At 42.4% G+C, this 12,592-nt stretch overlaps 1 long non-coding RNA gene and 1 pseudogene across 2 annotated transcripts in view; both read right to left on the reverse strand.

The window, feature by feature from the left end:
- LOC309857080 overlaps positions 1-12,592 on the reverse strand; it is a 155,748-nt gene that overhangs the window by 65,333 nt on the left and 77,823 nt on the right. The window lies entirely within an intron of this gene.
- On the reverse strand, positions 5,855-6,380 carry LOC309857079 (small ribosomal subunit protein eS24 pseudogene; annotated as a pseudogene). The gene has a single exon. The product of its transcript is annotated as a small ribosomal subunit protein eS24 pseudogene (transcript).

A 12,592-nucleotide genomic window follows, 5' to 3' on the forward strand; every position in this document is an offset into this window, starting at 1 on the left:
AAATATATGGGGAAATCCTAGTTATCCTTTCTTGATTAATCCAGCACATTTGCAATTATGATCAAAGAACAACTCTTGTGGGTTTCATTCTTTTGAAATATATTGAGACTTCCTTTATTTCCAATGTATAATTATAGTTGAATTCAATTCCTTCTTTGAAATAGACTAATATCCAGGCAATCCTGGACTCCAGACTGGGGCCCATTCCCCCTTGGAGGGCCAGGATATAAGGAAAGGTAGAGCAAGACCTTCATTCATACTCACACCCCCTCCTACTAACTAGAGGGGATCAGGAGAGATGATGGACCCAAGGATCTTCCAACACCTGAAGAGTAGGAGTCTGGAGCCAATATGGATCTTGGGAAACCTTGGAGAGCAGAAAAGGAGGAAGGGACATGGAAAGTGGGAGCAGGGGAGGTAGGGTTGAATGACAGTGAGTCTAGGACTGGATACAAAGATAAGGACTGGACGTGAGTTGAGGGTGAGCATATAAACAAGAAGTACCCTTTGGACAAAATGGAAGTCAAAGAAGAACCTTCAAGAGATAGGATGTTTGAACTCAGTAACAGTACCACTGATAATGATACTACAATGTATGTCTCCTTCCAGCCTGAGCATTCCACTTTGTGTGACAAGTTGAATAATCTCACTATTATCTAGGTCACCCTACTGCCTTGCATGCGTGGATTTTCAGTTCTCCTACCCAAAGGAAAAATGTAAGTTGGTTCTCATGACTGAGCTTTGAGATCTCCCAAGAATATGTGTGTGTGTGTGTGTGTGTGTGTGTGTGTGTGTGTTTTAAGATTTTATTTATTTATTTGACAGACAGAGATCACAAGCAGGCAGAGAGGCAGGCAGAGAGAGAGAGAGAGAGAGAGAGGAGGAAACAGGCTCCCCGCTGAGCAGAGAGCCCGATGTGGGAATCGATCCCAGGACCCTGATATCATGACCTGAGCCAAAGGCAGAGGCTTACCCCTCTGAACCACCCAGGTGCCCCAATGTGTGTGTTTTAAAAGGTAGATCCTCTCCTGGGGCACAGAGAGACAACACCCACCATTGTTGGCAGCACCAGGAGTTATGAGGCATTGGGTGCCTCAGAAAGTGACTCTAAAACAAGGATGTGAGTATAAGTAGCTTCTCTGGAAGGATATTTGGTGGGAAGAAATGATGGGAGCTAAGATGTGAAGAAGGAGGCAGCCAACACACAGGACAGGGTGTTAGTTTAGAGGGCACTGCTTGGGCAACTCTGTCTCCATCCACCGGGAACGTTTTAAATACATGCAGAACAGCCCTGAGTCATCCCATCCAAGTGCAAAAATACCTGCACGAGATGAGTGTTGCTCTTATGGACATTGGTTACCTGGCTCCTGAGCTCACTGCCATGGCCAAAGAAGCCAAGGAAGCCAATGGAAACCCTCGGGTAAAGAGCTGCAGGCAACTGTGAAGGCAGCCACTGTGTGTACAAGACAGGGCTTGTCAGTGAAGACACCAGAGGGCACCAACCCTCTCCTTTCCTCTCCTCCCTATCATGACTCATGGTATCTGAAATATTGAGAAATTAGTGTAGTGCTGCCCATCATACACCAAATGACTGCCAGGATTCCTCACTTTCCTGATCACTTACAGTCCCAACACTGATACTTCTTAAATAACAAGTAACTTCTGTCCCATGACTACTCCAACCCCACTCTTTCACTCCAGGATATTCAATTCAAGCCACTCTTCTTGCAAGCACTCTTCAAATCTTGCCAGGAACAAAGACATGCACCTTTAACAAGGGATGGAGGACTATCGACAGCGTATACCTTGTGCCAAGAATAATAAACACTTTTGTCCTCCAGGAAAAAATTCCTATTCCTTGGAGTCTCAGAAGTCATAGAATCTGAGGCTTAAGAGTGCTCACTATCCTTGAAATCAATATTAGTAAGTGCAGCTTTACAAGCTGACCAGCAATTGACAGTATATTGCAGTAGTGACAAAATAAAAAATCTAATCATGGTCCCTTCCTATAAACATTCACAATTAACTGTGTATCTTGAAATCAACCATTTATACATACATACATGCATATACATATATACATATACATATTTTTTTGAGAACAAGAGAAAAAAGACTGAATTGGTGGGGTGGGCTAGAGGTGCACACAAACGCCAGCCAGGTGCTCTAGGATCCTAAAGACCAGGCACTCCCAGCCCGGCCAGCAGGAAAATCTCAGTGTGTGATCACTGCTTGGAACTTCTCTGGCAGTCTGGAGCTGTCCAGACAGCGGCCACTGCCATGGTTTTGGGTACAAGAAATAAATCCTGAGTCCCGGGGTCCGCGACTGGGAACCTGCTCTGCCAGCAGACAAAGGGGGATTTATATGGGCTCTGCAGCCTGACTAAGGCTTCTGAGAGGGAGGTCAGGGTGCAGTTTGCTTTCCTCTAAACCTACAAAAACTATCAAAAGCGGTCAAGGCAAGAGAGAAAAACAAAAGTGAACAAATATAAAAACCTCCAGAGAACAAAAGCCTGAAAAAAACAGTTTCCTCAGAACCCACCCCCTTGAGGGGGGCGGGAGGACTTAGCTGAGAGAACTTCAGGGACTGAAAACCCACGTGGCAGGCCCCTCCCCCAGGAAACCAACCGGGAAAGGGAAAAAAGAAAAAGATGACAAAAGAACAACCACCACTACTTCGTAGGACAATTTTTATTAATAATTCTATCCCACTATTCTGGCTAATTTTTTTATATAGTTAATTTTTTTATTATTATATAGATAATTTTTTAACCTATTTACTGTCAAAGTAAGATGTGCAGTACATCAAATTCCATAACCTTCTAACCTGAACTTTTTGATACATACACCTGTGTTTTCCTTTTGCATTTCTATTATTTAAATTTCTTTTTTTTTATTATAGTTTAGTTTATTCCTTTTTTTTAAAGATTTTATTTATTTATTTGACAGAGAGAAATTACAAGTACACTGTGAGGCAGGCAGAGAGAGAGAGAGAAGGAAGCAGGCTCCCTGCTGAGCAGAGAGCCCGATGCGGGACTCGATCCCAGGACCCTGAGATCATGACCTGAGCCAAAGGCAGCGGCTTAACCCACTGAGCCACCCAGGTGCCCCAGTTTATTCCTTTTTTTAATTTTTATTTTCTAATATTCATATAGAGTTAAACTTCAAGGTAATCCCCTTTCCCCAATCAATGCCACAACTATAGGCAAACCAATTCCTAATCCCCCCTTATCTTAGGAAAGTTGAGTCCTTTAACAAAGATATCAAGATACATCCATGGAAGAATCAAAACAACCTTCCTCACCCACACCGAGAATTTACAACCACTCTCCCATCTTTTTCTTCCACCAGTGTTTCTATAATTTTGTGTTTGTCCTGATAGTATATAAATCTTATATGTAGGGTTCTTTTTGATGAGGTACTTCCTTTATTTGCATATATATATATATATATATATATATATATATATATATATATATATTCTCTTCTCATATACTTTTATCAGTCTTTTTGTTTGTCTGTGTCTGTTTGTATACTTCATAAATCTTACCTAGGACCCATGTGGGCTAAACCTTCTCTTCTATCTAACTTTTTGTTCCTATCTCTCTCCCTCTCTTTTTTTCTTTCCCTTTTCTTTTTCCTCTCATTTGGGTGGGGAACCCTGATTGCTCAGAAGCATTCCAGGGTGCACCTTGATTGCACCACAGTCGATACACCCAGATACACCCATTCAGCGATCTCTCACCAAAATGACTAGGAGCAGGAATGCCCAACAGAAGAAAAATACAGAGGATGAACCTTCTGCAACAGAGCTAACGGCTATCAACATAGACAATATGTCGGAAAGAGAATTCAGGCTAACAATTATCCAAGCAATAGCTAGGTTGGAGAAAGCCATGGGTGACCAAACGGAATTGATTAGGGCTGAAATGAAAACGACCAGAGATCATGATTTCAATATTAGGGAAGAGCTGAAAGCTACCAGGGATGAGCTTCACAATGCTCTCAATGAGTTCCAATCTAATCTAAATTCTCTCAATGCTAGAGTAACTGAGACAGAAGATAGAATTAGTGATCTGGAGGACAAACAGATAGAGAGAAAGGATCAGGAAGAAGCCTGGAACAAACAGCTTAGAAGCCACAAAAAGAAAATCACGGAAATAAATGATGCCCTGAAACCTTCCAACGTCAGAATTTTTGGAATCCCTGAAGGGGAGGAGAAAGAAAGAAGTCTAGAAGATATAGTGGAACAAGTTCTTCATGAAAATTTTCCAAATCTCATGAATGGAACCAGCGTTTATGTACTAGAGACCGAAAGGTTTCCCCCCAAGATTAGAGATTCTTCAAAGTCCTCGAGACACCTAAAAGTAAGAATGAAGAATTAGAATTGTAGGCAGAACCTCCTAAAAGCAGCTAGGACAAAGAAGATCCTTAGGTACAGAGGAAAGCCCATCAGAATAACGTCAGACCTGTCCACAGAGACCTGGCAAGCCAGAAAGGGCTGGCAAGATATATTCAGGGCACTAAATGAGAAGAACATGCATCCAAGAATACTTTATCCAGCAAGACTGACATTCAAAATGGATGGAGAGATAAAGAGTTTCCAGGATCGGCAAGGCTTAAAAGACTATGCAACCACCAAGCTGATACTGCAGGAAATATTAGGGGGCTTCTTTAAAGGAGGAAAAAGCCCAAGAATAGCATTGAACAGAAATAGACAATCTACAGAAAGAAAGACTTCAAAGGTAACATGATGTCAATAAAAACGTATCTATCAATAATCACCCTCAATGTGAATGGCCTAAATGCGCCCATAAAACGGAACGGGGTTGCAGACTGGATAAAACGACAGGACCCATCCATATGTTGTCTACAAGAGACCCATTTTGAACCTAAAGATACAACCAGACTGAAAGTGAAGGGATAGAGAAGCATCTTTTGTGCCAATGGGCCTCAAAAAAAGGCTGGGGTAGCAATACTCATATCAGACAAATTAGATTTTAAACTAAAGACTGTAGTCAGAGATCCAGAAGGACACTACATCATTCTGAAATGGACTATCCACCAGGATGATCTAACAATTGTAAATATCTATGCCCCCAATATGGGAGTAGCCAATTACATAAGAAAACTGTTTATCAACAATAAAGAGTCATATTGATATGAATACACTAATCGTTGGAGATCTTAACAAGCCTCTCTCAGAAATAGAAAGATCATCCAAGCAGAAAACCAATGAAGAAACAAGAGCATTGAATGACACATTGGACCAGATGGACCTCATCGATATATACAGAACATTCCACCCTAAAGCAACAGAATACTCATTCTTCTCAAGTGCACATGGAACCTTCTCAAGAATAGACCACTTACTGGGTCACAAATCAGGACTCAACCAATACCAAAAGACTGAGATGATTCCCTGCACATTCTCAGATCACAATGCTTTGAAACTGGAGCTCAATCACAAGTAAAAGTTTCGAAGGAACTCAGAAACCTGGAAGCTAGAGACCACCTTGCTTAAGAATGCTTGGATCAACCAGGAGATCAAGGAAGAACTAAAACAATTCATGGAAACCAATGACAATAAAGACACTTCCATCCAAAACCTATGGGATACAGCAAAGGTGGTCTGAAGGGGGAAATACATAGCCATCCAAGCCTCCCTCAAAAAAATTGAAAAATCCAGAACACAGCAGCTCTCTCTACACCTTAAAGAACTGGAGAATCAACAAATCAAACCAACTCCACACATAAGAATGGAAATAATCAAAATTAGAGTTGAGATCGATGAGGTAGAAACCATAGATACAGTAGAACATATCAATGAAATTAGAAGATTTTTTAAAACATTCTTAGTTTATTAATCCTCTCATGAAAAACCTGCACAATCACCAAAAATAAAGCCACTGCAGCATCTTTACTTCTTCTGTTGTCCAATCTCCAGCTCACTTCTTTTTGCCAGCACCAACATTGGCTTTCGCAGTCCCCCTGACTTTCTTCATTCTGTTCTTGCGTTCTTTTCACTGTTTTCTTGAGGTCTTTTTCTTCTCATACAGACCATGTCTTGCAAGTCTATGTTTGGGTTCATTTTTCTTTGCATAATCCAAGGAATCATAAATCATGCCAAAGCCAGTTGTCTTGCCACCACCAAAATGGGTTCTGAATCCAAATACAAATATGACATCTGGTGTGGTCTTGTACATTTTGGCTAGTTTTTCCCGAATTTCTGTCTTAGGTACTGTTGCCTTTCCAGGATGAAGGACATCAATAACCATTTGTTTGTGCTGAAGTAGTCGGTTGGTCATGAACTTCCTGGTCCAGATAGTTACTGTGTCTTTCATGATGGCGGCCAAGCTTCAAGCAGCCGGAGAGGAAAAAAAGACTAGAAGCTGGTTTTTTGAAAGAATCAATAAGATTGATAAACCATTGGCGACACTAATCCAAAAGAAAACAGAGAAAGCTCAAATACATAATATTATGAATGAAAAGGGAGAGATCACAATGAACACCAAAGAAGTAGAAACAATCATCAGAAGTTATTATCAACAGTTATAGCCAATAAACTTAGCAACCTAGATGAAATGGATGCATTCCTGGAAAACTATAAACTAGCAAAATTGAACCAGGAAGAAATTGACAACCTGAATAGACCAATATCTAGTAACAAGATTGAAGCGGTGGTCAAAACACTCGCAAAACAACAAGAGCCCAGGACTTGATGGATTCCCCAGAGACTTCTACCAAACTTTAAAAGAAGAAATAACACTTATTCTCCGGAAGCTGTTTCAAAAATTTGAAGCAGAAGGAAAACTTCCAGACTCTTTCTATGAAGCCAGCATTACCCTGATCTCCAAACCAGGCAAAGACCCTACCAAAAAGGAGAATTTCAGACCAATATCACTGATGAATATGGATGCTAAGATTCTCAACAAGACCCTAGCAAACAGTATCAAACAGCACATTAAAAAGATTACCCATGGGGCGCCTGGGTGGCTCAGTGGGTTAAGCCGCTGCCTTCGGCTCAGGTCATGATCTCAGGGTCCTGGGATCGAGTCCCACATCGGGTTCTCTGCTTAGCAGGGAGCCTGCTTCCTCCTCTCTCTCTCTCTCTCTCTCTCTGCCTGCCTCTCTGCCTACTTGTGATCTCTGTCAAATAAATAAAATCTTAAAAAAAAAAAAAAGATTACCCACCATGATCAGGGGGGATTCATCCCTGGGCTACAAGGATAGTTCAACATTCGCAAATCAATCAATGTTATAGAACAAATTAATAAGAGAAGTGAGAAGAACCACAGGGTCCTCTCAATTGAAGCAGAAAAAGCATTTGACAAAGTCCAGCATCTGTTCCTGATTAAAATGCTTCAAATTGTAGGGATAGAGGGAACATTCCTGAACTCCATCAAATCTATCTATGAAAGACCCACAGCAAATATCATCCTCAATGGGAAAAAGCTTGCAGCCTTCCTGTTGAGATCAGGAACACGACAAGAATGTCCACTCTCACCACTCTTGTTCAACATAGTATTAGAAGTCCTAGCAACAGAAATCAGACAACAAAGGGAAATAAAAGGTATCCAAATTGGTAATGAAGAAGTCAAACTCTCTCTCTTTGCAGATGACATGATTCTTTATATGGAAAACCCAAAAGACTCCACCACCAAACTACTAGAACTCATACAGCCATTCAGTAATGTGGCAGGATACAAAGTCAATGTACAGAAATCAGTGGATTTCTTATACACTAACAATGAAAATACAGAAAGGGAAATTAGAGAACTGATTCTATCTACAATAACACCAAGAACCATAAGATACCTGAGAATAAACCTAACCAAAGAGGTAAAGGATCTGTACTCAAGTAACTACAGAACACTCAGGAAATAAATTGAAGAAGACACAAAAAGATGGAAGACCATTCCATGCTCTTGGATCTGAAGAATAAACATTGTTAAAATGTCTATACTGCCTAGAGCTATCTATACTTTTAATGCTATTCCAATAAAAATTCCACCAGTATTCTTCAAAAAGCTGGAGCAAATAATCCTAAAATTTGTATGGAATCAGAAGAGACCCCGAATCGCTAAGGAAATGTTGAAAAACAAAAATAAAATGAGGGAGTATCACGTTACCTGATTTCAAGCTTTACTACAAAGCTGTGATCACCAAGACAGCATGGTACTGGCATAAAAACAGACACATGGACCAGTAGAACAGAGTAGAGAGCCCAGATATGGACCCTCAACGCTATGGGCAAATAATCTTCGACAAAACAGGAAAAAATATACAGTGGAAAAAAGACAGTCTCTTCAATAAATGGTGCTGGGAAACCTGGACAGCTATAAGTAGAAGAATGAAACTTGACCATTCTCTTACACCGTACACATAGATAAACTCAAAATGGATAAAAGACCTCAATGTGAGACAGGAATCCATCCGAATCCTAGAGAAGAACATAGGCAGTAATCTCTTCGATATCAGCCACAGCAACTTCTTTCAAGATATGTCTCCAAAGGCAAAGGAAACAAAAGCGAAAATAAACTTTTGGGAATTTAGCAAAATCAAAAGCTTCTGCACAGCAAATGAAACAGTCAAGAAAACAAAGAGGCAACCCACGGAATGGGAGAAGATATTTGCAAATGACAGTACAGACAAAAGGTTGATATCCAGGATCTATAATGAACTCCTCAAACTCAACACACACAAAACAGATAATCATATCAAAAAATGGGCAAAAGATATGGACATACACTTCTCCAATAAAGACATACAAATGGCTATCAGACACATGAAAAAAATGTTCATCATCACTAGCCATCAGGGAGATTCAAATTAAAATTACATTGAGATATCACCTTACACCAGTTAGAATGGCCAAAATTAGCAAGACAGGAAACAACATGTATTGGAGAGGATGTGGAGAAAGGGGAACCCTCTTCCACTGTTGGTGGGAATGCAAGTTGGTGCAGCCTCTTTGGAGAACGGTGTGGAGATTCCTCAAGAAATTAAAAATACAACTTCCCTTTGACCCTAGCATTGCACTCCTGGGTATTTACCCCAAAGATACAGATGTAGTGAAAAGAAGGGCCATCTGTACCCCAATGTTTATAGCAGCAATGGCCATGGTCGCCAAACTGTGGAAAAAACCAAGATACTCTTCAACGGACGAATGGATAAGGAAGATGTGGTCAATATACACTATGGAGTATTATGCCTCCATCAGAAAGGACGAATACCCAACTTTTGTAGCAACATGGACGGGACTGGAAGATATTATGCTGAGTGAAATAAGTCAAGCAGAGAGAGTCAATTATCATATGGTTTCACTTATTTGTGGAGCATAATAAAAAGCATGGAGGACATGGGGAGTTAGAAGTGGGTTGGGGTAAATTGGAAGGGGAGGTGAATCATGAGAGACTATGGACTCTGAAAAACAATCTGAGGGGTTTGAAGTGGCGAGGGGGTGGGATGTCAAGCTACCAGGTGGTGGGTATTCTAGAGGGCATGGATTGCATGGAGCACTGGGTGTGCTGAAAAAATAATGATACTGTTATGCTGAAAATAAATAAATGAAAAAAAATTAAAAAAAAAACTTAGACTTCCTTCAGTTCTGGGAATTCAACTTTGGATAGAAAGATTTATGGTGTTCAAATCATCCCATATTAACAGAGAAGGTATTACACCTAAAACATCTCTAGAAACGCCACTTTTCTCTGTAACCTCACTAGGTGTCAGTGTGGAGCTTACATTATGTACATACATGGAAAAATGACAAGCTGATTATCATGCTTCCTCTGTGTGGGATCTCCATGACCCTTACTAATTTAAGTCAACAGGTTCATCATACACTTTTCTGTCAATGGACTTCTGGACAGCTCCCAGACAGTGTGGCACCAGCAGGTGTCTGAAAGTAGGAGAGGAAGGGTCAGAGGTAACAGGGATAGCGAGAGGAAGGGACAAAGGGGAATTGCATGAAGACAGGTGGGACATGGACCAGGAGTGTGGAGGGGGAACCATGGCCCACGGAGGAGGGGCTTTCAGTGTTGGGGCAAGAAAAGGCAGGAATCCTGAGCATCAGAGTTCTCTGAGCTCAGGGCTCCAATCTCCCTCCAGCGTCCATTTCACTTGGGAAGGTGAGTCCCCGTCATTTGCCCTGGAAATGAGGGACCCAGCCTCAGGATCTGTCAGGGAGAGAGGTGGCTTGAGGGAGAGCATGCTGCTCTTTGGCAGGTAGTGTCTAGTGCTTGCCCTGTGGGGAGGTGGCCCTGAGCCATCTCTCTCCCTGCCCCTGTCCCTGCTGCATTCCTCCTGCACCAGCAGGGCCTATCTCAAGTTCCAGAACCAGGCCCCAAGTCCTGCAGCCTGAAACTGACACAGAGGCACAGCTGATGTCAACCCAGTGTATTGAGAATAAGGTCCATCTTCTCCCTCTGGAGCTAGCAATGTGTACTAGGATGAGGGGTTATTATCCTCAAGTTCACTGCCCATCCTGACACAGGATGTTAGGTGGATGGCTTCAATCCCTGCAGCCTTCTCCTACAACCAAGCAGAAATGTCATACTTCACCAAGCTTTCTTCTGCCTGTGAAGAGATGGCAATTAGTACTCGAAGGTAAAATTGGTTCCTTACCAGACTGATGGAAATGATTTCATCCATCTACCATATCTAAAGCACCTATCATTGAAAATACGATCTAAAGAGACATGCAGTAAATTCATAACACATGTGAAGCTCCCTCTAGGTTTGCATTTTGACCCTGTCACCTATGTGTCATTGAACACTTTATTGGCAGGGTCAAAATAAACTATCAAGATCATGGTGCTAGATGATGTCTCGTATCAGTGTACTTTCATTTATCCTGACCTGACTGGAAATTATTCCTAAGAGGAGAAGAAGGAAAGAAAAATTACAGTAGTGTAATTGTGTAGTATGACAATTTTGGTGGGCAAACGCATCTATCTTGACATTTTAAAAAAATATTTTATTTATATATTTGACAGAGATCCCAGGTAGGCAGGGGCAGGCAGAGAGAGGGGGGGAAGCAGGCTCCCTGTTGAGCCAAGAGCCTGATGCAGGGCTCATTCCCAGGACCCTGAAATCATTTCCTGAACCAAAGGTGGAGGCATCACCCACTGAGCCAACCAGGTGCCCCTGTAACTTTCCATTTTGTATGTCAGTAGTCTTTATTATTGAACGGAGTGGTGCAAGCACTACACATTATGTAGTGACATTGTCAAGTTCGGTTCATTCTTCACTCACAGAGAAAGAAGGAAGTGATTTGTTTGTGTCTGAGGCGCTGACACAGAGGCCTGCCCTGGTGTAGAGAACAGGCTCCCTGGAATCAGAGTTGCCTCAGTGCCTCCCGCTGAGCAGCCCCAGCTTAGAGCATTGTGGGGATTCCCAGGGAAGCGGGCAGAGGGCGCCCAAGCGCCTCAAGCCAGCAGAGGCGCTTTATCTATCTGCACATGCAGCACAGCAGACTTAGGGAGCAGAAGGTTCACCATGGCATCATCTGACGCTGCGTTCCTCACAGCCAGAAGGGTTTCTGCCACCAGCTGAGGACCCAGGGCCCCTCAGAGGGCCAGGGCTGCATTTGCAGCCAGTTCTGATGCTACCCTGGAGAGACCCTCAGGGCTTTGCAGCAGGTTGGTGCCTCCTGTGGTGCGATGCAGAAGCGGCCTTGTTGGCTGAGAGCTGAGGAGGGGGCTCTGGGCGGCTTCCAGAAACCTGCTGGTAGGTAAGCCGCCTCATTGTTACATTTTTGGTGTTGTTCCCACGGTTTGGTCCTCATTTTCCTCGAGGATATTTGAACAAGACCTATTTTACTCAAGGATCCCTGGATGGAGGGGTCACGGGATGCCATACTGGAGATGCCATGGTTGGTTTGTTACCAAAGCAGGCTTGTTTCTTGGGAGAAATCCTGACTCAAGAGGAACAGGAGCAGCATGTAGTAGGGAGCTGAAAACACAACTTGCTGACTCTCAGGGTGTCTTAGAAGAATGCACTTGGGACCAACTTGCAGATTACTGCTGCAATCAGAGCCCCAGGTAAAAACAAAGTGCCGTCCAGTTTATAACCTTCAAGATTAGAAGTATCAGCAAATGTTGGGTTTGTTGAGAAGGAAGGAAAACTGAATGTAGGCCAAAGAAGCTGTGACTGATCCTTTGGCATATTGGGGAACTTTGGAGAGGTTCACTCTTGTCAGAGACAGGGGGCAATTTGAAAGACTGTTAAGAACCAGAAGTGCATTGGAGGCATCTGGTGGTACAAATCTTTCTGGCTTTTCATGGGTGGGGCCTGTTGGAGGAGGTGGGGGGCTGGATAGAGAGATGAGAACAGAGTTATTCTAGCTGGAATAGTGGGACACCCATGTGCAAGATCAAGTCCCTGTCCTCCTTTGGTTGCCCATTTATTTGGAGTGGTAGTGTGTCATAACACCCCCTACCAAAACCTCTTCCCTCTGCTGTGACATTCCCCTTATGACTTTGCCCCGTCTGATAAAACGAAATAAGTCAGTCAGAGAAAGGTAGGTACTATACGATTTCACTCATTTGTGGAAATTATGATATAAAACATATGAGCGAAGAGAAAT

This window comes from Mustela nivalis (assembly GCF_964662115.1).
Source record: "Mustela nivalis genome assembly, contig: HAP1_SCAFFOLD_330, whole genome shotgun sequence".
Classification (NCBI taxonomy): Eukaryota; Metazoa; Chordata; class Mammalia; order Carnivora; family Mustelidae; genus Mustela; species Mustela nivalis.